The following is a 15,323-nucleotide window of genomic DNA, read 5'->3' as shown; positions in this document are numbered from 1 at the left end:
CAGCTGGGATAGGAGCTTCAGGGCCTGGGTTCCAGGGCACACTCTCTGCACCTGGATGGTGCAATGTGATTATAGTGGTGCTGATGATGGTGGTAATGATGGTGACGACGGTGGTGATGATGGTGGTGGTGATAGTGATGGTGATGATGGTGGTGATGGTGGTGATGGTGGTGATGATAGTGGTGATGGTGGTTATGGTGATGATGGTGGTGGTGATGGTGATGGTGGTGATGATGGTGGTGGTGATGGTGATGATGGTGATGGTGGTGATGATGGTGGTGGTGATGGTGGTGATGATGGTGGTGATGGTGGTGACGGTGGTGATGACGGTGGTGATGACGGTGGTGATGATGGTGGTGGTGATGGTGGTGATGGTGGTGGTGATGGTAATGGTGGTGATGATGGTGGTGGTGATGATGGTGGTGGTGATGGTGGTGATGGTGGTGGTGGTGATGGTGGTGATGATGGTGGTGGTGATGGTGACAGCAATAATGATGGTGATGATGGTGGTAATGGTGGTGATGATTATGGTGGTGATGATGAAGGTGATGATGGTGATTATGGTGACAATGGTAGTGATGATGGTGACAATGGTAGTGATGATGGTGGTGATGGTGGTGATGGTGGTGGTGATGGTGGTGGTGATGGTGGTGATAATGGTGGTGCTGATGGTGATGGTGACCTCAATAATGATGGTGATGGTGATGGTAATGGTGATGGTAATGGTGATGGCAATGATGGTGGATCTGCTTCTGCTGCTGATGGTGCTGATGATGGTGATGGTGCTGATGATAATGGTGACGATGATGGTGATGGTGATGATGGTGATGATGATGATGGTGATGATGATGGTGATGATGGTGATGATGATGGTGATGATGATGATGATGGTGATGGTGCTGCTGCTGATGGTGATGGTGATAGTGATGATGATGATGATGGTGATGGTGATGATGATGGTGATGGTGGTGATGATGATGATGATGGTGATGATGTTGATAGTGATGATGATGGTGATGATGGTGATGATGATGATGATGATGATGGTGATGGTGATGATGATGATGATGATGGTGATGATGATGATGATGGTGATGATGGTGATGATGATGGTGATGGGGATGACGATGTTGATGATGGTGATGATAATGATGATGATGGTGATGGTGATAGTGCTGAGTGATGTGGTGGTGATGATGATGATAAACATTCATTGATCACCTTTTGATCTGTCAAGCAATATTTTAAGAGCCTGCTGCACACTAGCTCACTTAATCCTTGCAACAATCCAACATGGTAGGTCATAGTAATATCCCCATTTTACTGATATGGAAACAGGCACCCAAGGTTTAGGGGATACAGTTGACCCCTTTTATCTTTGGTTTCATTTTCTGTGGTTTTAGTTACCCATTGTCTGAAAACATTAAATGGAAAATTCCAGAAATAAACAATCCATAAGTTTTGAATTGCATGCTATTCTGAGTAGCGTGATGAAATCTCACACTGTCCTGCTCCATCCTGCCTGGGACATGAATCCCCCTTTGTCTAGCACATCCATGCTGTATCCCCACCCATTAGTCACTCAGTAGTTGCTTTAGTTATCAGATTGGCTGTCCAGTATCACAGTGCTTGTCTTCAGGTGACCCTTATTTTACTTAATGATGGCCCCAAAGCACAAGAGTAGTGATACTGGCAATTCTGATATGCCAAAGAGAAGCTGTGAAGTGCTTCCTTTAAGTGAAAATGTGAAAGCTCTTGACTTAATAACGAAAGAAAAAATCATATGCTGAGGTTGCTAAGATCTACGGTAAGCACGAATCTTTTGTGTGTTAAATTATGAAGAAGGAAAAAGAAATTTGTGCTAGTTTTGCTGTTGCAGCTCAAACTGTAAAAGTTACAACCACAGCACATGATAACTTGTATGACTACTGTATACTGTACTCTGCTGTAATTGTTGTTTTATTATTAGTCATTGTTGTTAATCTCTTACTGTGCCTAATTTATAAATTAAACTTTATCATAGATGTATGTGTCTAGGAAAAAACATAGTGTATGCAGAGTTTGGTACTATCTGTCTTATCAGACATCCATTGAGGGTATTAGAACATATCCCACAGATAAAGGGGGGCTACTATATACCTGAGGCCACATAGGTAAGAGTGGTTGAGCCCAGCTGTGACTCCAGACTGTTTGGGACCAGAATCCTCTCACTTCACCTTTCAATGGGGACTGAGCAAGCACAGGATAAGATGCACGGTGCAGATTTGAAGCTCATAGACTGACTGCCTGTCTGAATCACCCAAGCAGCTTGTGAAAATGCAGACTCCTGAGCTCCGGCCAGACTCTCTGTCGCCAAGGCCTGGGGATGTGCCTTTTTCATAAGGTCTTTGGGTGATTCTAGTGCAGCTGACCCAGAACCCCAGTGGGGAACCTCCTGCGCAAACAAGCCCCCAGGAAGTCGGACTGGCACAGGGTCAGGGGTCTATCGGTTTGTCTCTCATCCATGCACTGCTTTCCCTGTCATCAGCAACCACCTGGCTGGATCCACCCCGTCACAGATTCTGCCTGCTGTACAGATGTACGTTCGCAGCCGCGTGTATAGCTGGGTGGCCCTCCTGCAGATGAGCCCCTGCCCTTCGGGCTTCCTGTGTGCTAGTCCCGCCCCCTCATCTTCATCGCTGCCTCTTCCTCTGTGGCTGTGACTGTCCTGTTCCTGGAAGGCACAAGCTCTCCTGACCTCAGGGCCTGGCTCTCGATGCTTCTGGCATGAGAGCTTTTCCCTGGTTGGCACTGACTGGTTCCCCCATTCCGTCAGGTCACTGGGAATGTCACCCCCTCAGAGGGAAGTAGACCCCCACCCCGTTATTCTCCATGCTCACAGTCCCCATCCCCATGGTCACTGGCTGACCTCACTTGTTTACCTAACAGCAGCCAGCTCAGTGTCTCCTCCGTCCCAGGCCCTGTCCCAGTCTGGGACCCATAGGGAACCACATGGCGTCCCTGTTCTCACGGATTTGCTACACCAGGTGTCTTCTGTCTTTTCTACCGACAGGTGAGGTCCATGAAGGCTGGTCCATTTTTCTATGCATGTGGGCACACAGGGGCACTAGGGAGTCTGCTGGCTGAACAACTGAGCGTGTGACATGCTTCCCGTGCCAATGACGGATTCAGGGCTTGCACTGGTCTCACAGCTCCCTGTCCCTCCCCCAGAACATAGCCCACTGGACACAGAAGGGCAAGTCTGGGAGTCTCAACACCCTGCCCTCGGACTCACTAAGTGCGATGCAGCCAAAGAGGGACCCAGGACTCTCAGCCCGTGTGGGGGGCTCCGTGGCCTGGCTAGGCTGAGGTCTGGATGTCACACTGGTTTTGACCAAGCCTGCAAAGCTGTGCCCATGAGACTTTCTAGGAGCTGTGGCTGCCTGACTGTTTGTTGCCAAGGCCCAGTTCTCTCTGCCTGTCAACAACCTTGGGAGGGAGGGAGGTAAGACAGGCTGGAAGGAAGTTTGGTAGGGGCTGGGGAGGGGTCTCTTTGGTATTCTGTGCAGTGCCTGGAACTCTGTGGGTGCTTAATAAATGTTTATTATGAGTAATAAAACCACTCTTATTTACACTAGGCCTGTCTCCAAAGACCACTTTACATACTTAAAAATCTTAATCATCTCTCCCAACATCCTCCAGAGATAGGGTTGACTCTTTGCAATTTTTAGTTAGAGACAAAGGCCCAGAGAGGAAAGGTGAGTACATGGGGGTCATCCAGGGGCCCAGCCCAGGTCACTCCAGAGCCCTTGTCTTCAGTCTCTGGGAACACAGGCTACAGGAAAACCTCCATCTTTCTCTCAGAAGTGATTTCAAGGGGCTGTGAACTGGACTGTTCCATATGTTGAAGCCTGATGCCCCCATGTGACTGTATCTGGAGGTTGGGCTTTTAGAAGATAATTAATGTTAAATGAAGTCATGGGGTGGAGGTCCTAGGGTTGGTGGCCTTATAAGAAGAGGACAGTCTCTCTCTCTCCCCCGGCATGTGATGACACAGAGAGAAGGTGGCTGTCTGCAACCGGGAAGAGAGCCCTCACCAGAGCCTGACCATGCTGCTATCCTGATCTTGGACTTGCAGCCTCCAGACTGTGAGAAATAAATGTCTGTTGTTTAAGCTCCCCAGACTGTGGTATTTTGTTGTGGCAGACCGAGCAGCCTAAGACACGGCAAAAAACCAAGGTGAAACGGCCTCCAGAAAATACTCAGGAATCCATTCCCTGAGGAGCTTCTCAGTGTGGCTGGGCCCCCGGGCAGCCTTCCCTCAGTAGCAGGACACGACTCTCCTGGGACCAAAGAGAGTTGGAGGGAGATACCGGGACCCAGGTCCTGCCAGCCCTGCCTTGGTGTGCCGGCCAGCCTGCTCTGCCCAGCCATGATGGCGGTGTCCCTGCAGAGCAGGACCATCTGGGGGAGGCACAGCCTGGATGTGGATGCCAGCCCAGCCCTCTGTGCCTGGCCTCTGCACTCTGCCAGATGGTCTGCAGCCTGGATGTCCCTGGCCCAGAAGGCTCCCCTGGCCCTCCCCAGCCGCCACTCCCAGCTCAGGGCCTCCCCCCACTGCCTGACAGCCTGTCCTGCCCCCATCCCTTTAGGCTTCTCGTGGATGCCCCTCTCTGTGTGGGTCTGTGGGGACTGTTGAAGGACAAAGCTCACCTTATGCCCTTGGGATCTTCTGACAAATGGGTGTAGGAGTGGTGGGGGGCACATCCATGCAGCACAGGTGACTCTCAGGAGCAGTGGCTTCCCTGGAGACCCTCCCCTTCCCAAGATGCCCTGGGGTGCCCACTGCCCCTCTCTGACAGTCTTTTCCCACCTCTGTCCCTTCAGTCTTTCCGATTGTCGCCCTGTCTTCATCTTCCTTCATTGGCTCTCCATCGTGTTTCCTTTCTCTGCTCCTCCATTTATCTCTCTCCCTCTCCTTGGGAATGTTCTTCCACACCACATCTTTGGTCCTTTGGCTCTTACTTGCTACCTCTGTCAATGCTCCTGGTTGCTGCCCAGTCCCCAGCTCCTTCCCCATCCTCCTGGTCTCTCACTCCCCCTCCTCTGCCTATGGGCCTCCCAGGATTCCTCGATTCCTCCCTGTCCCTGAGAGAGCAGAAGAGCTGGAGAGTTTCCGGGACAGTAGCCATGTCTGGAGGCCACAGGCATGCACACACCCACACATCAACACAGACACATGTGTGCACCCACGCACTCAGACACACACGTTCACACATGTAACACACAATGCACGCATGCACACACATACATGTGCAAAGACATGCTCACTCAATCATGCACACACATACCCACACATTAACACACTCATACCATATATGTGCGTGCACATGCACACAAACACCCACACATAGACACACATGCACACACACCCAGATACATGTGCACACACTCAGAACGCAATACATGCACATACCCACACACAGACACACAAGTACACATACCCACACATGAACACACATACATACCCATGTATGCATGCATACACACACATACCCACACACGAACACCCCTCCAAGGCATGCACACACACACACACCCATGCATGCATGCACACACACATACCCATACATGAATGCACACACACATCCATGCACATACACATGCACACATATGAATGCACACATGCATGCATGCACACACATACTCACACATGAACAAACACACCCCCATGCATGCACACACACACGTGCACGCAATGAATGCACACACACAAACACACACGTGCACACACATATGCATGCATGCACACACACATACCCACACATGAACACACACACATAACCACACATGAACACACACACTCACACAAGCTTACAGCACACACACTCATGCACACACATCCACAACTTGTATTTGCTCCATCTCATTTTTGGCACACGGGGCCATCTCAGGAAATGGAGGGTGAAGAAGGACGCCTTCCAATAGCAGTGGGGAGTTTAAAGAGCTTCTGAATAAACGAGCTCTTAACCACTTGCCCGGGGAAGAATGCCGCCCTCTCTAATTCACTTTCAGAGTTCTCTGTAAACTGCAGAACGTCAAATCCCCAGGCAGCTGTCCCTCCCACGGCCCCTTACAAATCACATCAGCAGCGACAATCCCAACAGCGTGCCATCTCTGGGAAGGGGAAGATTAAAGTTGAGTTCGCGTCTCCTCCTGAGAGAGACTCACGCCTTGGAAGTGGCCTGGCAGGTGGAGTGACAAAGGCCGGCCCTGCCTGGTGGCCAAGGTTCCCCTCTCCATTCCAGCCAGAAGCAGAGGCTCTGAGGGGACAAGAGGCCAGGATGGGGTACCCCAGGAGGGGGCGTGGGGTTGGGCTGTCCTAAGAACCCTCACGGGTCCGTCAAATAAAATGACATTTCTGTAGAATAGGATTCAACTTCTATCTGGTTCACTTGACTTCATTCTAAAAACTTAAAGCTGAAAGGGACCTTACAGATCAGTCACGTAACCCGCACCTCTGTGAGAGTCCACCCTCCATCCCCCACGCTGCCACCCCCTCCCTGCTCCATGTTTTCTCTGCGGCGCTTCCCGCGATGTGACGTGCTCCACGTGTGGCATAGCTCCCTCGTTCCTCTTTGTCTAGAATGCAGGTCTGCGGGGCAGGGCTTTCGGTCTGCTTTGTTCTCAGTGCTATGCACAGTAGGCACACACTAAACCTTTGCTGGGTGAATGAATGCGCCCCCATTTTACATAGCTATGTAGCATTTGGCAAGTCCCTAAGACTCAGTTTCCCCAAAGAGCATAATGGGATGAACCGGCCCAGATACTCCACATGTCGAGTATCATCATGATCCCTTAAGACTCAGGCCACATGGACACGTGCAAACACAGCGGCTGCTGTCCAGTCTCCAGATGGCTGTTAGAACCAAACCCGAGCCCAGAGTTTCAGACACCCTGCTGGGGAAGACAGAACTTGCTGTAGCCACGAGAGCTGGCTCTGTTCTGTGCGAGGAGGCTGGCCTTGGGCTGCACAGCAGGCTCCATCCAGGCCTGGGTGGGAACCAAAGGCACAAAGAGATTCAGATCCCAGCTGTCCCGCAGAGCTTTGCTGAGCCCCGGGGTCACACTGTGCTGTGGGCCTCAATCCTGTGTCCCCAAACCAGGCTTCTCGAGGTGCAGCCAGCTCCACGCACCAATGCCCACCCCTGTTACTTGGTAAAGAGCTGGCCCAGGCTGAAAGCAGTTCACTTCCCACAGCTGAGTGGAGACCCCATGACAAGCCCTGGCATGCACCCAGCATCCTGACGCAGTGGCTGCTGGCTCCCTTGCCCACAGGGGTGAGGAAAAGTCCAGCACAGAAAGGAGCAGAGGCACCAGGTAGGGGTGGGGGGATGCTGCCCTGGGGCCTGGGGTTAGCAGCCAGGAGGTGACCAGGGACACTCCTGCTGGGGGCTGAGGTCACACTGGGGCATGAGGGGAACAGGGAGTGTTCAAAGACCACAGCAGGAGCAGACTGTCGAGAGCTCTCTCTAGAAGGTGGGGAGAGGCCACCAGAAAGAGTTTCTGTGTTGGGTCTAACAGCCCATCCCAAACCAGGACTCAAGGACCAGCTGGGGTGGGTGGACCCTGAGCTCTGGCTAAACACAGGCCCAGAGGTCCTGGGGACATTCCTGAAGCCTGGCCTTTGTAGGCTGCAGGTAAGTGGGCTGGGGGGTCAAAGGGCCAGCTGCCCACCTCACTTGGAGGTGGTGGGGACCACAGAAACCAGAAGCGGGTGGGCGGATGGCAAGTGGCTGGCGGCCTGGTGAGGGTTAACAGAAAACACAGTCCCTTCTCTACAGAGTCTCGGTGCCATCCAGAGTGAGATAAGCCATCTGAGCAACATGGTACAACAATGCGGGTATCTCTCCAGATGGCCGTGGGTGACGTCTCCGAAAAAGAGCAGATAACGTTTCTGGGCGGTGCGGGTAGCACGACAGTGCTGCAGCCGTCTGTCAGGGCTCCAGGTGGCTGTCAAGGGGAGCCAGTGGCGGGAGTGGCGCTGCGCCGGCACAGCGGGGCGGGCACGGCCATCCAGCCAGCTTGGGGGAGGAGCACGGAGGGCCCAGAAGTTTCCACTTCTGTGACAAACAAAGCTTAAATTACCCCAACTGCCTCAGCCTTTCCAGGCTGCTGCGACAAGCCGCTGATATCAAACTGAGTTATGCCTCTAAACTATGCGGGAAATGCTGAATTAAACAGCTTAGCGCCTTTACATATTCAAACCGAGCAAAACACCGTCAAATATGCCGAGCCACAGTTGTCTAATGCACATTCCTTATAAGTTTTTATTGTTGTTACAGCAGCAGATTTTGGAGGGTGAGAGTGCTGGCCGCGGGGGACTGGGACCGGGTAGCTGTGACCTGCTCACCGTGGCACAGGAGGCAGCAGGAGGAGGCGGGTGTGCGTGGACTGGGTTTTCCTGGGGCATAAAAGCTTCCTCCAACCACCACCTCCAAACCATCATCTTGGCCCCGACCCTTTGACAGGGAAAAAGTGCACATGAAACGTGCGCTGCTCTCTCAGAGGCTTTGCTCTTGCTCTTCTGACCCCGCTGCAGGATGGGGCAGGCGGGGAGCACCGGAGCCCAGGAATGGGGTGGCTGGAGAGAGACTCTGGTGAAGGAGGCCTCCCCCTCCAGGCCAGTGTGCAGGTGGGGGCTGGTGTTTATTCTTTACCCGCCAGGAGCCATGTCTGCCTCTGGGAAGTAGTGTGGAGAGTCATTGTGGCACTGCGGCCTGGGGTCCTGGGAAGGGGGTGGTCTCTGCTGGGCCCTGCCTGCCACAGAGCATCATGCAGGCCGATCTACAGCCCAAGTCTGTCCTTGAGTCTTCACTAGCCATCTGCATTGAGAGATTCCTGTTCCCCCAGGCTTCTTGGGTGGCACTGCTGGGTAAATCTGGGCTATAGTGAAGTCAACACCCCAACTTTCTTCTGCCTGCTCCTCCTGGATCCCAGCTCCAGGCCTGTCCTTGTTCTCTCCTCCCCATCAAACTGCCCATCCCACATCCTGTCTTCTCATGACACTCTTTGCTGATGGCCACATCAGGACAACTTGACAAAGCAATCCTAGGTGGTTTCACTAGCGAGCTATGGGCTACCATGCTCAGTGACACTGGGTCTTAAGTCAGCTGAAATGCATATCAGCCCCAGACATCTTAAAACATTATCCATCACGTCATGTTCCTGATGCCTCCCTGGTCCAGCTGGTGTGGCCTGTCCCTGTACACGTGAAGGCCTGATGGCTGGTTTTAGAGGCACAGGACTTACTTATGGCCCAGATGGCCATGTATCCTCAGAGCCCGATGGGGACATGGACCATACAATCTCATCCACAGCTCACTTCACAGAGGAGGGTACTGAAGCCCAGAGGGGACAGGGACATCTCGGGTCCCAGGCCCCAGCTCCCTGCCCATGCCACCACGGGTGACCTACAGGCCACTGCTAGCCTCTGCTTGGCCTGGGTTGCAGGGTAAGCCTTGGCACATGTCTCAGGGGACACAAAGGGACAGGAGGGGCCGTGGAGCCTGCAGAAAGGAGAGTGGAGGTACCTTACAGGGCTGCAGGAAGTGGTGTCAGGACCCCATGCAGTTGCTACCAGGCCCTACCTCCTGCTGAGGATGCAGACAGTTGTCCCATGAAGGTGGGGGAGAACCACCCCCTGCAGCCGATGTCTCGTCCCCATTAGACCCCCCCAGCCTGGGCCTCAGGTTCCCAGAGTCACTCATGATTTTGCAGAGACTGTGCATTTATTTTACAAAGAATCCCCCAAGCAACAGAAAAATCACGTTTTCCTAATAAAAGCAGAGGACCGATCTTTCATCCAAGAATCCAGACATGCTCCAGAAACTCCCTGGCAGTCTGACCACTGCTTTCTTCTGGAATTCTCTTCCAGCCATGACCTGAGGCCCCCTCCCTTAGCTCCCAGAGGCTGGAAGTTTGGCCTGGATCTAGGGCGGAGGCTGCTCACAGAACATCGGGGTACGAGGGGCCTGCTTCAGCGAGGACACCAAGCTCCTGGGGCTTGGCTCTGGTCCACCAGGGGACTGTGAATGCTCCTGAGCCCACCCTGTGACAGAGGCAGCCTCAGTGTCAGCCTGATATCTCAGGAATCCTCCAGCACAGAGCCCCCTCACCCTGGCCCCTGCCTGCCTAACTGGTCTATGGCTTTAACAGGCTCTTCTGCAGCGCTCCAAGCTTTGCTCGGTGCAAAATATGAAGCCAGCAGCCAAGCTCCCTGCTTCCCTCTGCTCCCTGATCCTTTAATCTGAGACTATTAAAACTTCATTCCACCCCTATTGGTAAACCATCAATCACCGTCACCAAGCAGCCCCTGGCTGTGAGTGGCTCTGAGCGCCCAGCGGGGGAGGGCAGCGGGAGCGCCTGGGAGGCCTCCAGTCATCCTGGGCTCAGGAGCGTGTGTGCCCTTGAGAAGGACAGGGCTGCCTGGTGGGGCGATGGGAGGCAGGGACCCATGTCTAGGGGTGCGTAGGAGATTACGGGGGTGGTGAGTGGCCCCTGCCCTGGGAGCCCAGGGAGGTCTGTCACTCAGGCCCCTCTGTGGCTGGCAACAGTGCTCATACCTGGCTTCCACCAGCACTGGCTGTCACCTCCTTCCGAGTGCCAGTGCTGGAGGAGGGGGGACCTTGGCCTTTCTCTCTGGGTGGCTCCACGCTTCCTTCTCTGTTCAGACGCCGGGCCCTGCTATCCTTCTCATAGTTACCCTGGTCCTCAGGCGGGAGGGACATGGTCTGAGGCCCAGCCCTGTAAGGTTAACTTACAAAAAGGCAGCACCAGCTCAGTGCTTGCAGGATTATGGGTCTTTTTCTTAATTAAAAAAATCCAATTAAATTAAGATATCAGAACTAAATAACACTTGAGTCATTAGTGCGACTTTTATCTTAATGACTACAGCTGCCGAAATCCTTCTTTAATTCTGATGGCCTCCTGCCCCAGTGCCAGGCGGATGGCTCTTCCCTGGAGAGCGGCCTGGTGCTGCAAACACGGCCGGGGTGAGTAGAGCTGACCCGGGAGCCCCCGATCCTCCTCTGTACCCCAGCCCTGACCGAAGGGATGAGCCTAGTATGTATTGGGGCTGGGGGGTGGGGGGACAGGGGCGTGGCTGGGGCCTCCCTTCTCATCTTAGGGAACTTGCTCATTGCCCACCAGCCCTGGCAGATGTAACCCATGCCTGCAGCTTTGGCAGGAGCAGCAGGTCCCTAAATACATTTTAGGAATTCCCTGGAGGAGGGGACAGACTTCCCTTCTCTGCTCTGGAGCCTGGGAGGTGGCTGCCTAGACTCTGTGGGGCCCCCTGCTCTGCAGGGACTCCTGCCTCCCCACTGCCATCCTGGTGGCCTTGATCCTTCTCTTTCCGCCATGTCCAGAGGGTAGTGCCAACCATTTAGGTTTTGAATCTGGTCCCGCCAGGAACAGAGGCGGCAGGCCAGGGCCTCGGGCTGAGACCAGGCACGGCGCAGGCCCCACGTGGCCCTCGGTGCAGCCAGACTGGGAAGAGCAGAGCTCTGGGAAGCAGGAGATAAGAGGCTGCTGGAGCCTGAAGGGGATTTGGGTCACAGGAGGGTGGCTGGGGGGAACGCAGAGCGCTAAGCATGGCAGAATCCTGGTTATCACTGCACCTCAGGACTCTTCCGAAGACAGAGGCAGGGGAGCCAAGCCCAGGCCCTACAGACACAGGCTGGGGCGCTGATCAGGCCCACCCACCCCCAGTCCCACCTCCCTGCTCTGCTGCAGCCCGGGATGCTTCTCCCGCAGATTTACTTCCCTGCTCTCAGATGCTCACAGGCAGAGAAGCCCCTCACTGACACTCAGACCCCTGAAATGCCTCCTGCTAGCTCTTCTCACCAGAACACCATGGGGACCTGAGGCTGCAGGCCCCGGAGGGCAGGACCGTGTCCATCCTGTGTCTAGGCCAGAGCCTGGCACATAGTAGGTGCTCAATAAATACATGGTAATTGACTGACTGATTGAGGGCAGCTGGGGAGAAACACAAAGAATCCTCCCACTGAGTTCTCCCACCTTGCCATGAATGTGTATCATCACTTCACCAATAATTTTTAAAAGCAATGAAAATTATATTTTTTGTTTGCTTTTTTACTAGAAAATAAAGACTTATAAAGAAAGAGACTATGCAACATTCTGGATCCTGTAACGTCACAGCTGGGTAACTGCTGGGAAAGCATCCAGCCCAAATCCTCACTGTTCAGCAGATTGGAAGTGAAGGCTCACGGAGCAGGGAGAGCTGATCTGACTGCGCAGCGGGGCCCAGACACCTGGTGCAGGCCCTTCTAAGCCCTGTTACATTCCTGGTTTTGGACATGGCAGGACTTGGCTGGGCCCAGATCAAGGTCCTGGGGAGCATCTAAGCCCAGTCAGCTACAAGGAGCAGAGGGCAGGCCCTGGTCCTGGTCCCCAGACAGTACAGGCTGGCCAGGGTGTGGCTGGAAGGGCACCATCCCCAAGAGACAGGACAGGGGAAGAGAAAACCCCTGTGTACTGGGTTGAACAGTGTCCCCCCCAAAATTTGTGTCCATCTGGAACCTCAGAATGTGGCCTTATTTGGAAATAGGATCTTTGCAGACCTATTTAGTTAAATTAAGGTGAGGTCATAGTGCATGACGGTGGGCCCTAAATCCAACATGACTTGTGTCCTTAGAAAAGAGGGAAATTTGGACACAGACACAGAGACACATGGGAAGATGCTGTGCGATGAGGCAGAGACTGGAGTGACGCGTCTACAAGCCCAGGAGTGCCAAGGAGTGCCAGCAGCCACCAGAAGCTGTAGAGAGGCCAGGAATGATCCTTAAGGCCTCAGAGAAGGCGTGACCCTAGTGACATTGACCTCAGACTTTTAGCCTCCAGAACTGTGTGACAATAAATTTCTTTTAAGCCACCCAGTTTGTGGTACTTCGTTAGGGCAGCTCTAGGACATTAATACCCTCCCCCGCCAGCATTCATGGGTGGAGAGAGCCTCGTCCTCTGTACCAGACCCTCCCACTGCACCCCCAACTCGCCGATGCTGGTTCCATTCCCCGAGATAGAGTCTGGGAGCCCAAGAAGTAGGTCCAAGGCACAGCCAAGTCTCCTTGGGGCTCGGCCTTGATCGTCCCCCAGAGATCACTCCTGGGGTGAGGTCAGCGAGGGAAGCTCAGAGACGTCAGGAAGTGCCGAGTAACCCCAGCCTAGCTCGAGGCCCCGGCCCTTTCTACTGCGCTACTGCGTGACCTTGACGCCACTGAGCCTCCCAAGACTCTGTCTCCCCATCTGAAGAATGGGGGTAAACAGGAAACGCTCCCCACAGGGTCGCCTTGAGGACTTTAGAAGCCCTTCTGCAAGTACTGATGGAGCGTCCGCCGTGCGCTGTGCCCTGTCATAGATGCTGGGGGTCGCTCGGCCTGCGGGGGGAGACAGCAGCTGAGGCCCGTGCAGCGGGGGAGGGAGCCCTGGGCAGGGTGGCCGTGCTCAGCGGGGGCGAGCGGGTGGCGGGAGGCGCAGGGTTTGAGGTGGGCTGAAGAGCACGAGTGACCGCTGCGGTTCATCCACCTCAGAGCAAAGGGAGCTTCCTAACCGGCGAGGTGCGTGTGCACGGAGGAAATGGTCAGAGTAGCATTTCCCATTGTTGGCTGCTGTGCAGAGAGAGTTTGGAAGGGCCAGAGCGTGCTCAGGCAGCCTTGGCAGGGGTCCGGGGGAAGGTGTGTTAACCACACCATTGAATATCTGTGTTTCCAGTGCTCTGACCTCTGGGGCCTTGCTGACCCTGGAGGGATGCCCCCCGCCCAGGGCTGGTGAATTCCTGGAGATAGTGAAGGACCCCTGGGAGCCACCTTTCATATGCAAACCAACCAACCCAGAGCCTACACCCCATCACCTCCTCTATCAGGGTCTCACCCCAGGGCCACCATCCTCCTGTCCTCAACATCCCAGGGTCAGGGACAGAGATGATTGGGGTCAGCCCCTGTGCCCTAGGGCCTGCAGGAGGTATTACACCAGCCAACCCTAAACCTGCTCATTCTGTCTCACCTGCTCCTTCCCGCGGAAACCACAGTACAGGCTCTGCCCACATTTCCCCCTCGCTGCCTCTGCCTCCCGACCAACCCGGTGCCAACCCGTGTGGCCCTGTGAGACGGGGCCCACCCTCCCCCAGGATCTGTGAGTAACAGATTATCTTTTCAGTCGTCTGCTGATCTGTTGGCCCCACCATAGCTGAATACTAATAAAACCTGCATTTGAACTTGGAAGGACCACGGCAGCGTGGACTGGGGCTAGTGTGACATGGAAAGAGAGATTTGGTTTGAGTTGTTTAGGAGACAAGATGGACAGATGTGGTGGTGAGCTGGTGACTGAAGGTGACAGAGGGGGTGACATGGATAACTCCTGGGGGTGAGGCCTGGTTTGGGGGCCACGTGTCAGGTGCTTCGCCGAGGGCAGATGGAGAACACTGGGCTGCAAGTGGGACCTGAGCCATCCCAGGGGCCTGGAGCATGTGAGGGGAGTCAGGTCACAGACACAGAAGGAGAAGCCACCTTTTCCAGGAGCTCCACAGGTGCCAGGGCCTGTTCTGCCTCCTGCCAGGAGCAGAAACATGCTAGAATCTGGACCCTGCCAAGATCCTTGGGTCAGAGTTTCAAGCTTGTGTTTCTCAGGAGATCCAGGCCCTGGCTCTACCTGTCCTGGGGAGGGTAAAGCCTGGGCCTCAGCAAGGAAAGAGAGGAAGAGGAGGCCTGCAGGTGGCCACAGGTGGGCAGAGGGCCAGCAGGAGGAATGGAGAGTGCAGAGAGGAGGAAGGGTGGCCACTTGCTTCCGCACTGAGGAGTTGTGGCCTCAGCTGCCCTCCTGGGTCCTACCCCCCTGCACCCCAAAATAAGCATCACCACTTTAAAAATGGAAACAAATGCTCCCTTGCTTTTTGTAGAGCTTTCTGTCAATCCAAGCTGTCAGTTTCCCCTGTTTCTAAATACGGGAGAGTTCTACGGGTCCCATAAATAGATTTCCAAAGCCGTAGGCCAATCTGGCTCTCAGAACAGACCCTACCCTATTGTGGCCTCGCAGGGTCGGCTGAGGAAGCATCCCTTTTGCTGGAGGGTGACCCGGGCTGCTGTGCACTTGGGAATGTGGTTGGGGCTCACAGTTTACTGAGAGGTGCCAGCTTTTGCACGTCATTACCCAACATTGACAGAGTCAGCTGATAACTCTGCAAGCCTCGTTCTTGCCTCCACTAGCAGACTGCTTGAAAAAAAATCAGGAAAATTCAGCTCTCAGATTTGGGCCCCCACCCTCTGGCA

At 54.2% G+C, this 15,323-nt stretch overlaps 1 protein-coding gene across 1 annotated transcript in view; it reads right to left on the bottom strand.

The window, feature by feature from the left end:
* CAMTA1 (calmodulin binding transcription activator 1) overlaps positions 1-15,323 on the bottom strand; it is an 846,562-nt gene that overhangs the window by 160,369 nt on the left and 670,870 nt on the right. The window lies entirely within an intron of this gene.

This window comes from Cynocephalus volans, chromosome 8, assembly GCF_027409185.1.
Source record: "Cynocephalus volans isolate mCynVol1 chromosome 8, mCynVol1.pri, whole genome shotgun sequence".
NCBI classification, from domain to species: Eukaryota; Metazoa; Chordata; class Mammalia; order Dermoptera; family Cynocephalidae; genus Cynocephalus; species Cynocephalus volans.
Note: the sequence above shows the minus strand (reverse complement) of the source record. Positions and strands in the feature narration are given on the sequence as shown.